The sequence below is a fragment of the Pezoporus flaviventris genome, unplaced genomic scaffold (genome assembly GCF_033815535.1).
Source record: "Pezoporus flaviventris isolate CSIRO_AGI_PZ_B2104156 unplaced genomic scaffold, CSIRO_AGI_Pfla_v1 ptg000129l, whole genome shotgun sequence".
NCBI lineage: Eukaryota > Metazoa > Chordata > Aves > Psittaciformes > Psittacidae > Pezoporus > Pezoporus flaviventris.
In genome coordinates, this window is record NW_026892677.1 from 3,080,889 (window position 1) to 3,104,797 (window position 23,909).

Sequence of the window (23,909 nt, forward strand, 5' to 3'; positions counted from 1 at the left end):
ATACCCTGCTCAAGAAGGCAATCTCTTAAAAAACATTGTATTGAGCATCACAGCGAAACCCCAAGTTTTGATCTCATGGAGTGGTATTTTCGGATACTCTGATGCTTGACAAAGCAAACCCAAACCAAATAACCTCCGGAAGACCAGAGCAGCAGTACCAAACATATCCCCCAATCCATGGAAAAGGTAAAAAGTGCCCCCAAAAGGTTTAATCACTCCTGACGGATTGCATGAAAGTATCATAGTAACAAATCCAACTCACTTCTGGGACTACTGGACATCCCAATCCCGTAAATCACTTCTGCTCTTCTTACTATCTGCTAAAAGCCTATTGACTGATATGGTAATAGAATGGTAATAGTGCCCACACCTCTTCTGGTCTTGAATGGAGAAGATAATGTTGGAAAACCCAGCAGAACTCCTCAGAAACGAAATGATTCTATGCATGGCTTGACAAAGTTGTGCATTTCCCTTTCTGTGCCACCTTTATGGCTATTCTATGCCATGCCCAGCCTTGCAGAACACTCAGGAATTTTCTTTCCAAGCAAACCACAGCCTTTATCGTTACATTTATAAGATCTACATTACTTTCAATTCATAACATTTCTTTCTACATCAGTCCAAGTAATTGTGATCAAACACAAAGTGACACAAGGTTATCTCTTTATGTCTTATGAGCCCTCTGACTTACAGTCTAATCCCCAGACCTCCACTAGATAAGGATTCATTGAATTTGCTTTTCTCCAACGTAATGGAGTTTAGAGCTGAACTCCTACAGAACTGATGTTGACCATGCAAGAGTGTTGTATTTTCTACACGATGCAAAAGTACCTGAAGAGAGCTCTTCAGCACGTGCACGTGGCATGAATATGAAAGGGGAAAGGCACCCGAGCTGCTGTTCCATGACATCTAAAGAGCTTTAGAACAGACTAAGACAAGAAGAGGCTGCACAAAGATAATGTTTACCACTCTGAAATGTAAATAAGTTGAGATCATCTCAGAAAGTTAATTGTCAAAGCACTGTATAATAAGTACTCTACATAACAGCCACTGTAAAAGGTCCCATGTCTGCAAGGAAATATTCCATAGCCCATATTCAGTCCTCTTTCCCCTAATGATGTCATCAATCAAAGTGATGCTTCACTGCTAGCCAGACTTATAAATATTTCATATTGGCTGCTTAAGCCCAGGCTGTGGATGTCATTCAGTCCATCACTTCACATAAGGTTCTGTAGCTGGTTCATAAATGCTAAGGAGAGCTGAGAATGAACTTTGTTTGCTCGTGGTACCTTTTTATAGGCGCTCACTCAAATAATCTGTAAAGTCTGCTGCTTTGCAAACACAAAAACGTATCTTTAACTGCCTTTACATATCACAGAATCCCAGCCTGGTTTGGGTTGAAGGGACCTTAAAGCTCCTCCAGCTCCAACCCCTGCCACGGGCAGGGACCCCTTCCACTAGAGCAGCTTGCTCCAAGCCCCTGTGTCCAACCTGGCCTTGAACACTGCCAGGGATGGGGCAGCCACAGCTTCTCTGGGCACCCTGTGCCAGCGCCTCAGCACCCTCCCAGGGAAGAGCTGCTCCCTTGTACCTAATACATAAACACATCAAGCCCACGTTTGCAAACCCAGCCCTCTCCAGCAGCCCAGCAGTCAACATACAGCCTCTGCTTCCTCTGACAAAGTAGTTTCTGTAAGTGGTTAATAGCTTTGGTCGTATTTCAGTGTTTATCTACCCACTTGGTGAGTCATTTAAGTTAATATACACAGCTGCAACAGTCAAAAGATGAATTTCATATCTGAGCAAATTATCATGGCAACCTTGGATGAGAAAAAAAGGGATGTGGAACAACTGAAACTTTCAAATGTGTTTTATATTCATTTCTAGTTATAGAAACAGCTAGAGGTATGGATGAACTTGATTGCCATCTTCCCTGCATCTATGGTGACCCTTCTCCCCTCCTCTGTGTGCTTATACACTGCTCGCTTCAGCTCCAGCATCCCCATCTCCTGCCAAGGCAACACAACCCTCCCCTTGGAGGCACATAGCACTGTAAGGGGGAGCTGCTCTGACTGTCCCCATAAACCTGGGAAGAAGATGAGTCACTGAAGAGAGAGATAATTACAGAAGAGTATCTTCTTAATTAGCTTGGTGAGAATCGGGAGGGAAACATGAAAGTTTAATGTGGGGTGGTTCAACACCGCTGCCACGTGCGAGCGTGAAAGGGAAAATATGAGAATATGAAAGCTTGTTAAAAACCTGCAATGGTTTTTGGAGAGAAAAAAAGAAACACAGGGAAATGAACAAACTTAGCAAATGGAAATGGAACGGGAACGTGAGGGGATTCTGTAGCATTTAGGTGAGGCGCTGGCACAGGGTGCCCAGAGAAGCTGTGGCTGCCCCATCCCTGGCAGTGTTCAAGGCCAGGTTGGACACAGGGGCTTGGAGCAAGCTGCTCTAGTGGAAGGTGTCCCTGCCCGTGGCAGGGGTTGGAGCTGGAGGAGCTTTAAGGTCTCTTCCAACCCAAACCAGGCTGGGATTCTACAATTTAAGTTTTAGTTCAAGAAAATTACAGAAACTTGCTAAATGCCATGTCAGCTTCTGCCAAGCCCTAGAAGTGGTGCTCAGCAGAATGGGTCAGGGTCCTAAACCAGCTAATCAACACTTTTTCACTCCGTCCCTGCATAAAACAATGATCCATAGAATCACAGAATGGTTTGGGTTGGAAAGGACGTTAAGATCATCAAGTTTCAACCCCTGCCACTGGCAGGGATGCCTCACACTAGACCATGTAGACCAAGTCTCTGTCCAGCCTGGCCTTGAACACTGCCAGGGATGGAGCATTCACCACTTCTCTGGGCACCCTGTGCCAGCTCCTCAGCACCCTCACAGTAAAGAACTTCTGCCTTATATCTAACCTGAACTTCCCCTGTTTCAGTTTGAACCCATCACCCCTTGTCCTATCACTACAGTCCCTGATGAAGAGCCCTTCTCCAGCATCCTTGTAGGCCCCAGTTCATGCTCTTACCATTATCTTGATAACAAAACCCTTTTCTTTCTTTGATGCAATATTGTTCCTTCAAGCCATCACCATGTTACACACACAGACATCCCTGCTACAACATTTATCTTCAGTTTCCCACCTGCCGAAGACTGTTCACGCTCCTGATGCTCAGAAAAACCTGTTTAATATTAGGAAAAAGTCCCCTATCAGTCCTCTGCTTACTTTCCATCATTTGAAGTATTCGATGATTCTATGATTCTTTGCACTTAGTGCGCTATCATTTGCAGCCAGCATGCTCTTAATTCCAACGCTAATAAAACCATGCAACTCTTTATAGGCAATATTTGTACTGTAGGTGGTTTTAATATTAGCAATTTAGCAATAGCTACCAACAGCACTGCATTTTAATCTTAAGTTGATTTTGAATCTTGAGCTGGCTTTGGAGGTAACTGTCACCTGCTGCAGGGTACCACTGCAAGCAATACAGGGAAAAAGGTACCTCATTCCCTCAAAGAAATCAATTCCAACTGTAATTGCAGGAGTAATTGCAAGCCTATGTGCATACAGCAAGTACTGCAAGGGCAACACTGAGGTCCTGCCATTGCCCTGGGCAATTATTAGCTATTAATTCACTGAAACGGTGCCAAGGTTTAGAGTGAAAACCCTTCACGTCCCTCCTTACTTGCGAAGCTCAGAAATGAAGTAGTCACACAGTGAAGAAGATAATTACTACACATCATGCTAGAGAAGAGCATTTAATGCACTCTGAATGCAGCTTAATGCAATTAATATCTCTCCTGCCCAAAAGCAGAGGCGCTGGATTCGTTATTTCTTTGCAAACCAGGTACACTGAGGCAAGGGGGAATTCAGTATTCCCAAAGCAAAAGTGTAGGACCCAAGACACGTGAAAGTCTGTCGGAAGGGAAGCCTGCTCCATTGGAAGGTGTCCCCATTGCAGGGGGTTGCAACTGGCTGAGCTTTGAGGTCCCTTCCAACACAAACCAGGCTGGGATTCTAGGATTCCTATAAAATACAGTCCTGAAGGAAAAGCTGAAGAAGCCCATGAATGCTGAGAAAGTGCCTATTTCCTTAAATCATCTTTACAATAAGATAATAAATGTTCAACTGGCTCTTTAAAAAGTACGGGCAGGGAAATTTTAATATCAACTCATCCCCACAAGTAATACTAACACTGAAATACTTCACAATGAGAGGAGAATTCCCTGCAGGAGACACACCACATGCCAATGCTTTTCTCCCTGAGGGGTAAAACATCCTATTCAAACCAGTCTTGTCCTTCTTCTTCCAAGGGAATCTCTAAGTCGGAGATATTAAGCTCTTTATGTAGAGTGAGAAAACTGAAGGGAAACCAACACTCCACTAAGTTAAGAGATGTTTTATCCTAATGCCTCTATTACCATGATCAGGAAGAGATGGAAGAAGCCTGAGTTACATTTATTTCCCAATAAAAAATTCTTTTCATGGCCTTAAAAGGCTACAGGGGTAACTAAATAAATGAGAAATTCTATTTCTAATATAATGTTTATATATATACACATATTTATATATATATATAAAAATTTGATGGATTGATAAATAAATAATGGAAAAAATCCCACAAAGCCAAACCCTGATAAACACATAGAATGAACTTCTCAATATGCTTCGACTTTTAGGGGGTTTTCATACAATTTATTTGTTGAAAATGGTTTAAATCCCTCACAATTACAGTCAGGAAGGACAGAAAAATGAAGTTTTCTCGTTGTTTGCAGCACGTAGTCTACATATATCAGCAACAACTAAAGGAATAAAAAGCAGTTGGTATCATTTCTTGAAGCCACACATGAAACCGTCACCACTTATGGGCTCTCAAGATAAAAATCCCAACTTTAAAATGCCCCAAATCTCAACTCTTTGGTAACTGCAGTTAAGAGCACTGGCTGCCACGTAAGCTTGCACTGCAGGATGAGCGACCTCCCTGCTATGGGTGAAATCCAACGTGTCTGCAGCCTTTGCTCACTTAAGCAAAATATGGAAGATGCCATGACATTGCAACATGGATAAGGCAGAGGATGGCCAAGCATTTCCTGGTCTGGAGAATACTTTATGTTATATAATATATAATGATCCCACACAGGCCTCACCTGGAGTACTGGGTCCAGGTATGGGCTCCCCTGTACAAGAGAGACATGGAGCTGCTGGAGCAAGGGCAGCAAAGGGCTATGAGAATGCTGAAGGGGCTGGAGCATCTCCTGTGAGGAAAGGCTGAGGGAGCTGAGCCTGCTCATCCTGGAGAAGAGAAGGCTCCAGGGGATCTGATCAATGCATATATGTATCTGAAGAGAGGCTGTCAAGAGGATGGGGCCAGACCCTTCTCGGTGATGCCAGCTGATGGGACAAGAGGCAATGGGCATAAACTCAGCCTCGGGAAGTTCCACCTGAACGTGAGGAAGAACTTCTTCGCTGTGAGAGTGACTGAGCATTGGAATAGGTTGCCCAAAGAGGCTGCAGAGTGTCCCTTCCTGGAGATACTCAAGAGCCATCTGAACACAACCCTGAGGTAACCTTGCTTGAGCAGGGAGGTTGGACTAGATGAGCTCCACTGGCCCCTTCCAGCCTCAACAGTTCTATGACTAGCTGGTGGAAACGCATCAACATAGGCTCCTGGTCACATCACTGCGTGCGTTGGTCAAAGTATATGAATGTTAAGACCCAACCCTGAATATGCCCAAACCAGGAATGGGGATCACTCTATATGAAGGCAATACAGCTCCCCAGGAGCATACTGCCTGCTTTCTGCTGAAAATGGGGCTTTTCTGGGTGCTGGAGAAAGCACCTTGCCCAAGCAGCATCCTCTGGCCAGTGCACGGAGGATGGGAGTCAGTCACTGCCTCCTAACAGTTCATAGAGCACTTAAAGGGAGTGACACACAGATTCTCTAAGCCTCTCCCAGCAGCATCTACCTGTGCTGTCATATGAGTAAGGGCAGGAAGAACAAACCAACCCGAGCAAAACAGCCCTAAAGATACATATAGAGAGAAACTTCTTCCATGGGTACAGCAGGAGAATATAAACAAGTGCAAAGTGTTGACATTTATCACTTCTTTCCTTAGTGAAAACATGCAACTTCCAACTTCTTTAGGCCAAATCTTGCCTTTCTCCAAGCGAATGGAGGGAATAAAACATGAGTCTTATTCCTCTGAGAACCAGAAGTCAGCGTGTGCAATAACATGAGTGATGAACCTTTGGGGTATTTACCCTGTTGCCACAAACATTCGCATTGTGCTTTCTGCAAATCAAGATCACCAAGGCGTTTTTCAGCTCACAAACTCTGCTCTCAATACTCCTGGATAAGATGTGCCATCTCCTTTACCCCGCCTGATTTAAGCAGCTCAGCACTCATTTAGGTTGAGTGAATTCAGTGTGGGCCCATTCAGAACATAAAAGGGTATAGGTGAAAATTAGCCTCCTTAGGCTTGCAGGGCTCGTTTTACCTCAAACCTTATTGTCCACATCCAGATTTGATCCCTGACAGTTCAATCTCTATCAATCAATAGAAAACTTGTTTTAAAAGGAAATCCTTAAGAGGACATCAATGCTGATTGCTGCACACTGACCAGCTGAGCCACACTGCTTCCAAAACCAGAAGGAAATGGAAAAAGAGCTGATTTTCATGAAAAGAGCACAAAGTGTAAGGAAATTTGCCATTTTCATAGGTGGGCCATGGAAAAAGAGCATTTAGCACTGGGATAATGGTTATGGCTACACAAGGAACACCAGGAGGCTTCTCCTCCAGCCAGCTGAAAGCAGAACTGCTCCAGGTTGGACCAGGCTGCTCAGGGCTTTACAATCACAGGGCTTGGAGCAGCTCTGCTCTGGAGCCAGGCTGAGAGAGCTGGGCTGGGGCAGCCTGGAGAAGAGAAGGCTCCTGAAGGAGAGACCTGAGAGCAGCTCCAGTGCCTGAAGGGGCTGCAGGAAAGCTGGAGAGTGGCTTGGGACAAGGGCCTGTAGGGACAGGCCAAGGGGAATGGCTTTAACCTGCCCGAGGGGAGACTGAGATGAGCTCTTAGGCAGAAGCTCTTCCCTGGGAGGGTGCTGAGGCGCTGGCACAGGGTGCCCAGAGAAGCTGTGGCTGCCCCATCCCTGGCAGTGCTCAAGGGCAGGTTGGACACAGGGGCTTGGAGCAAGCTGCTCTAGTGGAAGGTGTCCCTGCCCGTGGCAGGGGTTGGAGCTGGAGGAGACTTAAGACCCCTTCCAACACAAATCAGGCTGGGATCATATGCAAATACTATAATCATAGAATCGCAGAACAGTTAGGTTGGAAAGGACCTTAAGATCACCCAGTTCCAACCCCCCTGCCATGGGCAGGGACACCTCACACTAAACCATGGCAACCAAGGCCTCATCCAACCTGCCCTTGAACACTGCCAGGGATGGAGCATTCACAACTTCCCTGGGCAACCCATTCCAGTGCCTCACCACCCTCACAGGAAAGAATTTCCTCCTTATATCCAATCTAAACTTCCCCTGTTTAAGTTTGAACCCATTACCCCTTGTCCTATCACTACAGTCCCTAATGAAGAGTCTCTCCCCAGCATCCCTATAGGCCCCCTTCAGACACTGGAAGCTGCTCTGAGGTCTCCACGCAGCCTTCTCTTCTCCAGGCTGAACAGCCCAAACTTCCTCAGCCTGTCTTCATACAGGAGGTGCTCCAGCCCGTGATCATCCTCGTGGCCTCCTCTGGACTTGCTCCAACAGTTCCATGTCCTTTTTATGCTGAGGACCCCAGAACTGCACACAATGCTCCAGGTGAGGTCTCTCGAGAGCAGAGCAGAGGGGCAGGATCACCTCCTTTGACCTGCAAAGAGTAATAAAACAGCCCCATAGCCCTGAATCGAGGGAAACCTCTCTGGCAAGAAAAGCCAAAAGGATCTTCACAGAGATCAAAACCAGGACCCAAGATCACGATAGCTCCACTGAAATCCATTCTGCAAAAGGCTTATTAAGTAAGAACCTGATGCTTTGCACAATGAGGAGATACAGAGTGTTCCTAGTTTGAAACTGCTTTGTATTAGCTTTCATAGAAAGCAAGCAAAAAATTAATGTGACATTTTAACACCACCATTTATCATTTTTCTAAGGCTCTTTTTCAAAGGAGCCCATTTCAACCAAAACTGCTTCCCTCTACAAAGCTCTCTACCATCTCGGTATTAAACAGTATGCCCTCCAATTGAAGTCTCTGTGCTTAAGATTTTCGAAGGTCAGTCCATTTCCTTTTGGTTTCCTAAATGCAATTGCCTTTCTCCACCTTATTTCACTGAAAATCTAGAGAACTGCCCTCAATAAATCTTTTTCAGTGAAGTTGGTTGACTCTTCCATAAATGCTAACAATAAAATGATACATACGAGTAATAAAACCCTGAAAACAACGGTATTTAAGGATACATGAAGTACTTACACAGTAAAATACATAAGGAAAAGCTGTGCAAAACAGGGGTTTAAGGAATTCTGCACACACAGAGCAGTGAATATGGGACTGGAACCATTCTGGTATTAGAATCACTTACTTTTATTGTAGTTATCACTGGTTGGGACTCAAAGCCTTTCCTCCCATTCGTGTGATACCAGGACACGTTGGAAAGGACAAGGAAGGAGAGGCAGAACAAACAAGAGCCTCTCTGTCCCTGCATCAGTCCCTTTTTGAGGAACGGTTTCTGCAGAGCCCCACACAGAGGAGCAACCTTTGAGTAAGGCTTCAGAGATGCGAATCCACAGCAAAGTGGAGGGATGTGCATTGACATATTCACACCATCTGTGAAGACACAGGGCTATGGAGCGGTATTGGTTGGTTTAAGGTTTAAATGCTGTCCCCAAACATATTTAATGGTGTTTTGTCAGCTTTGCTGCCACTCCCCAGAGTAATTTATGTGGTAACGCACCTGATGTTCCCATCAACAGCAGCCACTTCCCTGCTGCATGGCCAGAGTTTTTAACCCCTACGACAGCACACACTACCTCCTTACCCATGCACAGACACTTTTGGGGGGCTGCAAAAAGAGGTGGTGAGCACCTCAAGGCGTCCCTTCCCATAGGACCATTGGAGCATTCTCCTTCCCATACGTTCCTCTTAGCTTCAACCTCCACTCTTCTGGTTAAAAAAAAACCCTGCTCTGATCCTCCTCCTGGACAAGTCAACACACCCCGACATAAAATCATGGAATGGTCTGGGTTGGAAGGGACCTTAAAGCTCCTCCAGCTCCAGCCCCTGCCACGGGCAGGGACACCTTCCACTAGAGCAACTTGCTCCAAGCCCTGTGTCCAACCTGGCCTTGAACACTGCCAGGGATGGGGCAGCCACAGCTTATCTGGGCACCCTGTGCCAGCGCCTCAGCACCCTCACAGGGAAGAGCTTGTGCCTAAGAGCTCATCTCAGTCTCCCCTTGGGCAGGTTAAAGCTGTCACTTAAAGACATCTCTGTGCAGAAACATCTTGTTCGCCCCTGTCAAACTCTCCTGTAAGCCAGAATGTGTCTTCCCTATACTGAAAGCTGACTGGAGACAGCCTATCTCCAAGGTACACCCGCATCCTGGAAACCTCAGCTGCCCAATTTAAGCGCCACTGCTATTATCTGGTACTAAGTTAGCGCTTGGAGGCAAACTAAGTGAATAGATGTATTCATACACACACATTCATTTGGTCTTCAAAACTCCCAGCAACTCCTTCAGCGTTTGAGGAATTACTGACACAAAAGCACTTCACTATGGCCTGCACATCCTCTGCCCCAAGCATCAAAGAGCGACAGATACAAATCAGCAGCCCACAGGAACGGGTGCACATGCACATGTAAAACAGAGAGCAAAATCAGCTTGGTCCAGGCTTAACATGGGAATAATGTATTTCTTGATGCTAATATGAACCACTGCCTTCCTCGACCCAGAGAAAGACTTTCTTCTTGTTTTAGATTTCCTAATACAAAATGATGTCTTGCTTCCTTCACAATGCAGTTAGGAAGCTCATTTAACTATAATTATTATTATCATCTGCTGAAGCACTCTCAAAATGAAGGACGTATCTGTTCCAGCACCGAGTGTTAGATAAATGACAAGGGAAAAAAGCTGAACTTTCTCTAGAGCAAAGAGAAGTCACCAAAGAGCTAAAATAAAAACAAAGCTAGAGGGCAATAATAGGATACTGTAAATAAGGAGAGAATCTGGGGCTGTTGGCTGAAGAGAAGCTCCCCATGACCCAGCCTTAGGCTGGACTTGAGCCCAGAACCCCCCTGTGTGCTGAGCTGCACCCCCAGAGCGTGAGCAGCAGCTCAGGGAGGGGATCCTGCCCCTCTGCTGCGCTCTGGGGAGACCTCCCCTGTAGCCCTGATCCAGCTCTGGGGCAGCAGCACCAGAGGGATGTGGAACTGTTGGACTGAGTGCAGAGGAGGCCACAGAGATGCTGCGAGGGCTGGAGCAGCTCTGCTCTGGAGCCAGGCTGAGAGAGCTGGGCTGGGGCAGCCTGGAGAAGAGAAGGCTCCTGAAGGGGAGACCTGAGAGCAGCTCCAGTGCCTGAAGGGGCTGCAGGAAAGCTGGAGAGGGGCTTGGGACAAGGGATGTAGGGACAGGCCAAGGGGAATGGCTTGAACCTGCCAGAGGGGAGACTGAGATGAGCTCTTAGGCAGTAGTTCAGAGACTGGTTTGTGTTGGAAGGGACCCTGAATCTCATCCAGTTCCAACCCCCTGCGATGGGCACGAGGGATGGGGTGTGCAATTAGAGATTTGCAAACACAAGGAAAAGCTAATTTAAGACAAGTGGCACCCCACGTTACGAATGACTGTGCTGGAGTCATTTCTGCAATTGTGACAGCCTACACGGATTATGGATATTGTCTCTGCAGCAGGTAAATCACACCGCAGTAAGATGTCACCATGACAAATCATGGGAATACTAAGGGAAGATGATACATTATCTTTTAAATGAACCTCCTCTTCATACAAGATAGGTGGCCCTGCCAGCTGAACACACGGATTAAAGCAACAGCCATTTTAAAGACAAATTCCTCTACTTTTGGCACTTCTCATTTGACTGTTGTGACATCAAATAGAATTGATAGACGCAGTTTAGATATGCTTGGATTCAAAAGCAACATGCAAGAAGAAGTCTCTTTGGGGAAGCTTTTGCATTTTTAACTGATATTTCCCTTTGGTTCTTCAGCACATAAACCATCACACCCTACCAATGGGGCTGTTCTCATACCAAGGTTTCAGGACAGAAGAGATGCTGGGTATGGGGAATGTAGTCTATGATGTCAAGAAGAAAATGAACATGGTCAATGAGAAATTGAACATGAGCTGGCTTCAGTGCGTGCTCACAGCCCAGAAAGCAACCGTATCCTGGGCTGCATCAAAAGCAGCGTGACCAGCAGGTCGAGGGAGGTGATCCTGCCCCTCTACTCTGCTCTCGGGAGACCTCACCTAGAGCATTGTGTGCAGTTCTGGTGTCCTCAGCATAAAAAGGACATGGAACTGTTGGAACAAGTCCAGAGGAGGCCACGAGGATGAGCAGGGGACTGGAGCACCTCCTGTATGAAGACAGGCTGAGGAAGTTGGGGCTGTTCAGCCTGGAGAAGAGAAGGCTGCGTGAAGACCTCAGAGCAGCCTTCCAGTATCTGAAGGGGGCCTATAGGGATGCTGGAGAGGGACTCTTCATTAGGGACTGTAGTGACAGGACAAGGGGTAACAGGTTCAAACTTTAACAGGGGAAGTTTAGATTGGATATAAGGAGGAAATTCTTTCCTGTGAGGGTGGTGAGGCACTGGAATGGGTTGCCCAGGGAAGTTGTGAATGCTCCATCCCTGGCAGTGTTCAAGGGCAGGTTGGATGAGGCCTTGGTTGCCATGGTTTAGTGTGAGGTGTCCCTGCCCATGGCAGGGGGGTTGGAACTGGATGATCTTAAGGTCCTTTCCAACCCTAACTATTCTACGAGTCTATGATGTTCTGTGCTGCTCAGCGTTCAGTGCTGTAGAAGGTTACTTAGTCCTTGCAGACAGAATTACTGCCAGGCTCTCATCAGTGTTAAAAATAAAGACAAAGCTCTTTTCGCATTTGCATGTTATCAAAATGAAAATGCCATTGTAGGCAATGTTCTGCTTCTCTCCTCTCCAAAGAGGAGGCAAACTGATTGAAGATAGCTCTGCTGACAACAGGCCCGCCCTTTAATAAGACATTTGTAACTTAAGATCAATTTTCTGTTATATTTCATAGTATAGTAGCAAAATTAATCGTATGCAGACATATCCATGGGAAATAAGAGAATTAGCAGGTAGGTTACATCATAAGTTACACAGCTTCGCTGTGCCAGCGCCTCAGCACCCTCCCAGGGAAGAGCTTCTGCCTAAGAGCTCATCTCAGTCTCCCCTCGGGCAGGTTAAAGCCATTCCCCTTGCCTTGTCTTTGTCCAAAGCCCCTCTCCAGGTTTCTTGCAGCCCTTTTCTGTATTTAGGTAAAATGTGTACAAAGTTTGTCAGGAGCAGGGGAAAAACTCAGCAACGTTTCCTTAAGGCAACAAAAAACAAGAAGCTGTGGCTGCCCCATCCCTGGCAGTGTTCAAGGCCAGGCTGGACACAGGGGCTTGGAGCAAGCTGCTCTAGTGGAAGGTGTCCCTGCCTGTGGCAGGGGTTGGAACTGGTTGAGCTTTAAGGTCCCTTCAACCCAAAGCAGGCTGGGATGCTATGATTCTATGAAGTTCAGATTTAAGTATTTTCCAAAAGGCAGTGTGGGAGGTGCTCTGTGGATATTTTGAGAAGCAGCCACATCTATATTTCATAAGGACACACTATCAAGGAACACAGACCTACTTAGTACTTTGCATTTAATTAAAGGAAACAGGGAAGGAACCCCCTGCAGAACCTGACAACAATCATGTGTGGGTTGCATCTCCAAGAATGACACAGTTCCTCCCCATAACATTATGAAATGTGAACTGCATTCCTTGTGAAACTCACAGTAACTCAGAATTCTTTGGGGGGTTCTCTCCGCCAGCCTATGGCTAAACAACGTGCAAGCTTAGGGAGAGCTTCAAAGTTCCTTCACAAAAAGAATATGAAAGCAACCTATACTATGCAATGTAAGCAGAAGAAGAGGTGAACATTTCTCTTGTGGAAAACTCAAGTAATTAAACCTGTTTTTCACAATCATTTGGAATGGGGACAAGAAAGCCCAACATAAGATGCTCCCACAGGGTGCTACTGATAAACAGCTCTTTATCCTTTTCCTGCTGTAGACCTCACCGTGCTTAAACTCAGCACAGATCCAACACCAGCAGGCCACAAGGAGACTATCGGGTAGGTTAAGGACAAAATGAACTTTCTCTTCTGATTTGGGGCCAATCAGAATATTCAACAGCTCAAAAGAAAACATGACGCTCCTGGTAGGAACACGATGGAGGTGGGACAGCAAAGCCAGAGTTACACAAAGCTGCATTGGAACTGCTCAGTTTTTGGGTATGAGCAGGAGGCAGCACACTATAATAAGTCAGCATAGGTCAGGAAGACACCAGCACTGACTGAGCTATGGGCACGGGGGCAATAGGAGGTGATTTCTGCTTTCAATCCTCACCAACAGCTCCCAGGGTAAGAATACACAGTAAATGGGAGCAGGGCTAAAGCAGGTGTAGAATAAGGATGAATTCAAAGAGCATTAAATTGAAATGGGTTTGTTTAAAAAGCATTTAGAATACATGAAAAATATGATGCCTTATAGCACTAATCAGTTGGAATACTTCAAATCCAAAAGGCTTACTTTAAGAAAGCAGAACCACAGAACTGAAGCAAGCGACCAGACAGCACCCGCACACACAACCATGGGAAGTAACTAAACCAGGTTCTGAACACAGGAGGTCCTTCTGTACGCACACAGGTTTTAAGCTGAAATTGAAGTACAGTTTATTCTGTTTATTTAGGTATCAACATACCCTTGGAAGTTAAAAGAACCACACTTTTAAACCCAGGTCTTCTCGTTTCCCTTTTCCATTCCAACGAGAAGGCAAAACGTGGGACTCAGCATCCGAGCTCCTGAAGGACAGAGCTCATTGCATCCACTGAATGTTGGGGGACACCCAGGTACCCCAAGACCTGAGGGCAGCATCTCCATGTTTACACAGCGATGCCCAATAGTTACTAGCATAGCAGTGATAAGCCCAGGGAAGAGGGGGAATATCTGCTCCTAAAGCTCAGCTGGTTCCAGATGAAGCTAATTCAGGTTTCTCTGTGCTTACAGGCCTACCAAAAACCACCTAAAGCTTTTCAGGGGCATACCTTCTGTAGTGAATAACTCACTGACTGAAGTGCACAACGTGTTTAGGTAATTTTCCTAATACTCAACACGCTCAATGTATTCAAGTTATAACAAAGCCTTCTGAAGTGCTAGTTTTCCACCCCGGAAATAAAACGTGATGTATAATTGAACTTCATTTTCCTTTCAGCTTCATCTTGGTAGAAATCATAGGGAAAAAAGTAAATCCCCTCGCAAATAGGAAGTCATTTATCATTTTCAACACAGTAACATTTAACATTAAGACCAGCATTAGATGCATATTCAACTGTGCAATTGGTTTCGCATACATACAGCTGATACACGTGGTTATCCAAAGCAGCTTAAGTCGAGAGACCTTTTAAATGACATATCCATAAGTGGGACTTCATCTCTTGCTGTAAAAACAAGTGAAATTAAATCCAAACCATCAAAATCAGTGATTCCAAATGGTCCAAACTAAAAACCCACCTCTCTGGCTGCTGTGGCAGCAGAGGAGGAAGCACAGGATTGCCAGCCCAGGAAGGGGAAGGCAGTGGGAAGGGGCTGGTTTGCTCCATGGAGCTCAGCTCTTACCATGGCATCCTTCCATTGCTACCCCAGGTGCATGTACAAGAATATCCTAAGATGAACACTCCCATCTCCTTTTTTCACCCAAACTGCCAGCAGAGCAGTAGCAACAGGATGAAGCAGAACCTCTTACATTTTATGATGTTAAGCTGGATGCCTGAACTCATCCAGGGTTTCCCTATATCCCAGTCCTGGACTTCTCCACCAACATGAAGTACATTCAAACCAGCACCACAGAGGCAAAGCAGCAGCTTTGACATGTACTCAAAACAGATAAGAAATCACAGCATCATGGAATGGTTTGGGACCTTAAAGCTCATCCAGTTCCAACCCCTGCCACGGGCAGGGACACCTTCCACTAGAGCAGCTTGCTCCAAGCCCCTGTGTCCAACCTGGCCTTGAACACTGTCAGGGATGGGGCAGCCACAGCTTCTCTGGGCACCCTGTGCCAGCACCTCAGCACCCTCACAGGGAAGAGCTTCTGCCTTAGATCTAACCTGAAAAAATATTAACAAAGAGTAAGTAAAACCCAAACCAGTGCACAGGCTACAGGAAAAACTAAAAACCTATACAGAATGAATTGAATTCAGCAGCACTGCCTCCACTGCCACCTTTACTGGCTATTCATAGCATCATAGAACAGTTAGGGCCAGAGAGGACTTTAAGATCATCCAGTTCCAACCCCCTGCCATAGGCAGGGACACCTCACACTAAACCATGGCACCCAAGGCTCTGTCCAACCTGGCCTTGAACATCACCAGGGATGGAGCATTCACAACTTCCCTGGGCAACCCATTCCAGTGCCTCAGCACCCTCACAGGAAAGAATTTCCTCCTTAGATCCAGTCTAAACTTCCCCTGTTTCAGTTTGAACCCGTTACCCCTTGTCCTGTCACTACAGTCCCTAATGAAGAGTCCCTCCCCAGCATCCCTATAGGCCCCCTTCACATACTGGAAGGCTGCTATGAGGTCTCCACACAGCTTCTCTTCTCCAGGCTGAACAGCCCCAACTTGCTCAGCCTGTCAGTCATTTAACTGAAGTTTTTATGATAATCCACATATTTATGTGCATAACACTTCTTCATGTGGCTGTACTACAGCAAAAAAGCTGAGGGCAGGTAACAAAACATAAGGCTTTAATAGCACAGACTGAAAGTGAAGCTCCCATGACTCTGCATCAGTGTGAGCTTGGCCCAGAACCCACCCATGCACTGGGCTGCATCCCAGTAATGTAACCAGTGGGGAATTTTGCTATTATCCTGAGAAAAGCTGCTACAATTTACATTCAATGTGCTATCAACATAACCAATTCCTTCATAACACAGATATAGGCATGTTTACAAGGCAATAGTTCAATAAATAGAGAACTACCTAGATGACCTTTGAAGGTCCCTTCCAACCCAAACTATTCTATATTCTATGATCATTAAAATATCACAGAAGACAAATCTGACCCTTATTTCTACATGATATTATATACTATTCAGATACACTAAAAATATGAAAAATAGGAGAAAATACCTGAAAGATCTCAAATATCCCAATTAATCCCCAGGCTTGCCTTCAGATCACAAAACATGAGTGGATTGTTTGATTCCTACTTGAAGGCAACAGTATCATAGAATTATAGAAGAGTTAGGGTTGGAAAGGACCTTAAGATCTGGCCTTGAACACTGCCAGGGATGGAGCATTTACCCCTTCTCTGGACAACCTGTGCCAGGGCCTCAGCACCCTCACGGTAAAGAACTTCTTCCTTAGATCCAGCCTGAACTTCCCCTGTTTCAGTTTGAACCCGTTACCCCTTGGCCTATCACTACAGTCCCAAATGAAGAGTCCCTCCCCAGCATCCCTATAGGCCCCCTTCAGATACTGGAAGGCTGCTATGAGGTCTCCACGCAGCCTTCTCTTCTCCAGGCTGAACAGCCCCAACTTTCTCAGCCTGTCTCCATAGTTCATCATTTTGAAAGCAGTTTTCCTGACATAATGTCCATGCATTTAACACCATCAGAACTCCTTTGGGGGGCATAACATTTTAAACCAGAACAGCAAAATAAACCAACTTACAGAGTCTACAACACTCAACCCACTCTTGACAGCTGGCAAAAATAAGTCTTGAAAACAGTAAGTACTTTGTATTGCTATGGCTGAAAAATACCCATTATCTGTCGAGGAGGTAAATTTAAGGATTTAACAGCAAGAAAAATAAAGAATGCTTAAAAAATGCCTTACAAAAACTACTTGGAGTAAGACAAAATGTATTTCAGGGTTAAGAAAATAGAGCTGATTAAGTCTATTCCTACAAGTAGCTGTGAGTTATATGGCCAACTTCTGAAAAGAGAGTACAAACATTACCCAAAGTCATTAACTGGTAGGCAGGAATTAATATGTTTATCATTCAAGCCAAGTGATAAATATGCATAAATAAATGGGAAATACTCATTGCTTCCCTATGAATTATTAAAACTTTATTCTTTTTTTGGGTTCCTTATTAAATGGGAAAATTAACATCTGCAACTATTCTGCTTTTCCCATTACTGGTTTTTTTCCCAGGCAGGAATGTTCACATTGGCATGTTTGCTAACACCACCTGAAATTACAAGATTTCATTAAAAATATAGAAGCACTATAAAAAGTATTTTCAATTTCAGCTCTGTTTAATTATAATATTATTAAAACCATCATAAATTCTCTACTAAACGAGCCTCCATGGAATACAGGGACAAAAGCAATGGGTACCACCCTGCATTAAGTGTTTTGTTAGAGGAAAGGACAGAAGCACATGTAAAATCAGTAAAGATCTGCAAGATCACGAGCCCTCCCTTCCTCCATGGAACCCTCCAAGTGCATGGGAGTAACTCCATTGAAGAACCAATGTCCCTTGTATTGGCCAACAAAACATCCATGACAAGATGCATCAGCTTACAGGAGGCCATTTAGCATCACCATGCCTTTTCCCAGGATAGCAAGCCCCTGATTTAGATATCAATTGCTGCAGAGCTTATCTATCATCTGGAAATTGATGGGAAATAACAATACATCGATACATCAAGCCCAACCTTGTTAGCTCCCCATCCCAGCTCATCGTCCTGCGTCAAAACTTAGCTCACAAATAATGTCCTGGTGATGTTCACTACTGTCCTTCAATGAAAGGTTTGATTTACATCATCTCACAGAGAAGTAAAACTGAGTTCAATAAATAAATACGGCCACCATAGCTCAAGGAAGACATAACAGATTGCAGAGGGTACAGGAAAGGGCAACTAAAATGACAGCTTGGAGGAAAGAAGGCTCTGGGAAGACCTTAAAGCAACCTTTCAATACTTACAGAGGGCTTATGAGAAACCCGGAGAGGAGCTGGGGACAAGGGCCTGTAGGGCCAGGCCAAGGGGAATGGCTTGAACCTGCCAGAGGGGAGACTGAGATGAGCTCTTAGGCAGAAGCTCTTCCCTGGGAGGGTGCTGAGGCGCTGGCACAGGGTGCCCAGAGAAGCTGTGGCTGCCCCATCCCTGGCAGTGCTCAAGGCCAGGTTGGACACAGGGGCTTGGAGCAAGCTGCTCTAGTGGAAGGGGTCCCTGCCCGTGGCAGGGGCTGGATGAGCTTCCAACCTGACCCATTCTGTCATTCTACAAGGGGATGAAGAATCTGCCCCTGGAGAAGGGGCCACAAAGTCCCAGATTCTCCCAAGAAGGCAGGGGAGGGATTAATGTGACTGAGGTTTACAATTCACAGAGGTGGTGGATGAAATGAGTGCACAGCTGTTCCTCACAAATTTCTCAGTATTAGAACCAGGAGGCAGCTGCTGAAGCTAATAGATGAATTTCAAGCAAATATGAGATGGTAGGTTTAATTCAGACAGGTATTTTTTAGACACAGCAATTGGTGGAAGATGCGGCTACAGACGTGGCAGGGTCAAGCAGCAGAAGCTGGACCACCAAGGGACTGCACAATCTGTGACAGGACGGTCTGGTGATGAGCAACATTTGGAGACAAGAAGCAATCATTCCTGTCGAACACAGCTTTCCCATTCCTGCCCATCAAGGCTTGGGCAGAACGAGAGGCAAGGGCACAGATGGGCAACCACTCAACTATTAGGGTACTACATTGAATTCCTAGTGGGAAATCAAGGAAGCACCACAGTGTTAACTAAACCAACATGATTTTCTTGAGCCCATTCACCACCTCTGCCTACAAACCCTGCCCAATGGACGTTCCATTTACCGTGGCATCTCCCCACCTCACACATCTCACCCTCTTCCCCAAGAGCCACTGTAGCCATCGGGCTGCACCACAGCATTGACTGACGCCCCTGATTTAAGGCATGTGCTGATTTAAAGCTCCTCTACTGCTGCTAAGTATTAATATTTAAAGCACTGAGCTTGTTTAAAAATTGAAGGAAATCAAAATGCATTGCTACTTTTAATGGGTTTTAATATAGTATCCCAGAGACTGTATTTTATAAAGCACAGAGCTGGCTTTATTGTACCTAGGCTTAAGAAGGACTTCTCTTAGCCTCTGCTGTCAGTCATAAACTCATTTAATGTCTTTATCAGGCTTCCCGTATTTATCTGCATATTTATGCTGCATAACACAACTTAAGTGTTTGGGGCATTTAGGATTTTCAGACTTAAAAAAATAACTTTCTATTGCTTTCTTAAGGCAAAACTTGGTCACATCCACCTTAATACATAAAACAATGAAGTCTTTGCAGTCAATCATAAATTTAGCATATCCTTATTTTCAAAGGCTTTAGTTCCTGGGTTATTTTATTTAACAAGTAAATATAAAATTAGCTGGAGCACTGGCACTACTCACAGCTTAACATATGATTATTCTATACAAATATTTGACATCGGTACTAGAAACAATGCACATAGAAATAGTTTGCTCGGCCTATGTTCTTTTAAGTCTTCTAATGTGATGCACAACTATCACATACCGCATTAACAAAGTGTGGTAACTGGTTTAGGTTTGATTATTTAACAGATGTTGACTATGGAGGTGTGTTGCTATGCTAGATTGCATGTCACATTATGACAGGAACATGTTAGAGAGTCATGGGAGGGTTTGGAAAGAGACCTTAAAGCTCATCCAGTTCCAATTCCCTGCCATGGGCAGGGAAACCTTCCACTAGAGCAGGCTCCTCATGCATACCACTGGACCTTTCCAACTTGCCCCTCATTAAAGGGAGGGGAAGGTCTTAATTGTGAACATATGCTAAAGGTTTGGGGTGCCCGTGGTATTGCAACCTGCCTCTTTACATCCACTGTCATTCACTGCCATCATTCCTCTCTCATGGATCAAACTTCTTGAGGGCGATTTTATTTTAGTGCCTTCATAGGGAATTTGGAAACGACACTAAAGAGATGAAACATTATGGCCAAAATACTTCATATCTGGGCATTATGGACAAAATACTTAATATCTGAGCACTACAGCCAAAATACTTAGTTTAAGAACACTGATAGAATTGGTGAATTCAATTCATTTCAGACCATTTGCTCTGTTCAATTCTCTCCCTCTTATATTATTTTCTATGACTTTTCATCTTTCACTTGTTTCATACATTTTATTTCAGCTTAGTTTTATCTGTTCAGTTATTCTGCATTAGCACCAGACTACAGTCTGGGCTCCTAACTTATCAAAGCACATAGGAGCCTGTATTTTTATGCTAGATTCAAATTTGAAATAGTTCAATATTTAACTGAGAAAACCTCACTGGGGGTTTGGGAGTTGACATCACCACATAACATTTAATGGTTCTCCATTTTGACAGAAAAGTTGCATAAAATCCTCTTTTTAATGAAATCAGTGTGCAAATAATACATTATTTCACCAAAGAGCAAACATGAAGCTGTTCCTGCTCCTCTACTCTGCTCTCGTGAGACCCCACTTGCAGCACTGTGTACATACAGTTCTGGAGTCCTCAAGTTAAGAAGGACACGGAGCTGTTGGAGCAAGTCCAGGGGAGACCACAAGGATGCTCAGGGACTGGAGCACCTCCTGTATAGAGACAGGCTGAGAACACTGGGGCTGTTCAGCCTGGAGAAGAGAAGCTGCGTGGAGACCTCAGAGCAGCCTTCCAGGGTCTGAAGGGGGCTACAAGGATGCTGAGGAGCGACTCTTCATTAGGGACTGTAGTGACAGGACAAGGGGTAACGGGTTAAATCTGAAACAGGGGAAGTTCAGGTTGGATCTAAGGCAGAAGCTCTTCCCTGGGAGGGTGCTGAGGCGCTGGCACAGGGTGCCCAGAGAAGCTGTGGCTGCCCCATCCCTGGCAGTGTTCAAGGCCAGGTTGGACACAAGGGCTTGGAGCAAGCTGCTCTAGTGGAAGGGGTCCCTGCCCGTGGCAGGGGTTGGAGTTGGAGGACTTTAAGGTCCTTTCCAACCGTAATTATCCTATGATTTTATGGAGCAGATGAAAGCATCCCCATTATTTGTCACACAGGCCTTTTCTTTAGCTGTAACTTGAATTCCAAGATGGAATTCATGCTCATTCCAGATTTCATTAGGTGCCTCCATCTGAAACTGTTTGAAGGCAATAAAAATTAGGATCAGATTGTTGAGGTTTTGATTTTTAAACAGTATTTCTCCCATTGCCATAAAGCAGTTAGAGATACAGCCCCGGAATTGGGAAAGGTCATAAAACAAACAAGACAAACCAAAATCTTAACAAAGTGAGCATAATATTCCTTTAAAACAATTTCCCCCACTCTTACAGCTCCTCAAGACATCTTAATAAGAATGTAATTTCCCATTTGCTCTTACCGAGCAAATCAAACCTGGTGATTTATTATTCAGATGGGCACAAAGGGTTTCTGAGATGCAAAAAGAAGGGCTATAAAAGCACAAATCACCAGTAACAACGACAAGCTAAACTGCCTTTCAAAGATGAACAAAATGCAGCCATTTAAGGTATCATACATCATGGTCTTCCAGACCCTCATTTATTTCCTAACTGTACAGCCTGCATGATAATTGAACTAGTACAGGATTCTGCATCTATACAGGGTATCTTTATTAGGCAAGTGATAACACAGCTCGTACATGCCACAAGAACCAGTTCATAATCCCCACAGAAGCATGGAATGGTTTGGGTTGGAAAGGACCTTGAAATCATCCAGTTCCAACCCCCCTGCATGGGCAGGGACACCTCACACTAGACCATGTCACCCAAGGCTCTGTCCAACCTGGCCTTTAACACTGCCAGGGATGGGGCAGCCACAGCTGTACCAGTGCCTCACCATTAGTTCCCCTCCCAAAAGCATCTGTATACTGAAAATGAGCTTTTGTGAACTTAAATGGTGAAAATATGAAAAAAAAAGTGAAAAGATTAAAAAACAGAACCTCCTATCCTCCCCAAATTAGGATTTCTGTTTTAGTATGAATGAGAAACCAATATCTACAGCAGTTCAGACTCCTTATGAGACAGCATTCAACTGGAACTCGGTATCTGAGCTTCAAGCTGCTAAGAGCTGCTGTTGCATTTTCTGTACAAAGGGAAATGAAGAAAGAGGTCTAAATCCTGCTCCTACTTATACCAACCAAGTATGCAAATAACTATCATAGCTAATGAGGTTACTCAGCATTTTCCTTCTTAGAGCAGAAACCCCATAAATAGCAGTTCACTTCATCTGCTACTTAATACTGTAGCTGCACGCAGGTACTGTAGGCATGAAACACATCATCTTAATCCCACTTTATCTTCACAATGTTCCTCCAGTTTAACAGATGTGCAATTACTCGCCCTTTACAGATAAAGAACAGACATAAGCATAGTCTTAAATGAATTGTCCAAGCTCATGGCAAAAAAACTTAGTGCAAAACACTAAATTAAATATCTCCTATTTATGGCTATGAGAGTCCTTATTTCTTTGTCCTCACAGCCCAGCAGATTTTACCCTTCCTCAAAGCAAGGAGCATGGTTGGACTGGATGATCTTAAAGGTCTTTTCCACCCTAGCTGATCCAATAATCCTATGATTGAAGAAGGACCTGTTTGCCAAACTTGCAGCCATCTCAGCTGGAAATGAGGAGCATATTTAACATTCCCCTATTTTTCTTCCAATGTTCAAGTAAATAAAGGAATTACAGATTAAACATAGAAAGCTGGCAGCTGTAATATAAAGGATTGAAAAGAACAACCTAAGTAATGTGCAGGAAGACTCAGCAATGTGAAAATATTTGATTTTAGCAAAGATATAATGACAGCATCGGCCCCAAATGACAAGAGAGAGAAAAGTCACAACATCATCTACATCTCTTATGTTTAAAATCAAGTGAGGCTCACTCTACTTTCCCCTGAAAAGGAGGTGGTAAGGTTCTGTAATAAATTCATATAATCCCAGGCTGGTTTGAGTTGGAAGGGAGCTTAAAGCTCATCCAGTTCCAACCCCTGCCATGGGCAGGGACACCTTCCACTAGAGCAGCTTGCTCCAAGCCCCTGTGTCCAACCCTGTGCCAGCGCCTCAGCACCCTCACAGGGAAGAGATTTATTAAATAGATCCGTGGATGTTGTTGCTTTTTCACAAGATGAAGATGTGAGCTCTGCAGGCAACAGCCCAGACCATGCAGACCGTCATTGCCAGAAGAAAACGCTATTGCTCAATCACCTTAGTGAAAGGAAAACCCCTCTGATAGAAGCAGTGGTTAAAAATCATCCTTATCTTCTCCATAATGATATTTAAAACCTGTTGCCCCAGGGCTGATTATCCTTGCACAGCGTTATGTCTGTGCCCCATTTATAAAGCTGAGCACTTATTCTGTAGAGTTTTAGAGAATTAGGAAGGACTTTCCAGTTGTGGACCACCTTCCTGCTTATCCAGCAGCACATGTGTGGCTGCTGACCCTGTTGGTGTACATAGAGATGTTTTAAATTGTGATTTGTGAAAAATAGCCTTTGCTGGTTATTGTGCTTGGTGTTATTGTAGTAGGAGTAAATACACAGGGAAAATGGAAGGACAGGCCAAGGGGAATGGCTTGAACCTGCCAGAGGGGAGACTGAGATGAGCTCTTAGGCAGAAGCTCTTCCCTGGGAGGG

General features: G+C 44.7%; 1 protein-coding gene and 1 long non-coding RNA gene across 3 annotated transcripts in view; one reads left to right on the plus strand and one right to left on the minus strand.

The window, feature by feature from the left end:
* The window catches only part of DOCK1 (dedicator of cytokinesis 1), a 315,244-nt gene that overhangs the window by 144,188 nt on the left and 147,147 nt on the right, over nucleotides 1-23,909 (minus strand). The gene's annotated exons all lie outside the window — the stretch shown is intronic.
* LOC133282575 (uncharacterized) overlaps nucleotides 11,347-23,909 on the plus strand; it is a 60,298-nt gene continuing 47,735 nt past the window's right edge. Inside the window, exon 1 of the long non-coding RNA XR_009747661.1 lies at nucleotides 11,347-11,988. This is a non-coding gene — a long non-coding RNA (uncharacterized LOC133282575). The remainder of the gene's footprint in view (nucleotides 11,989-23,909) is intronic.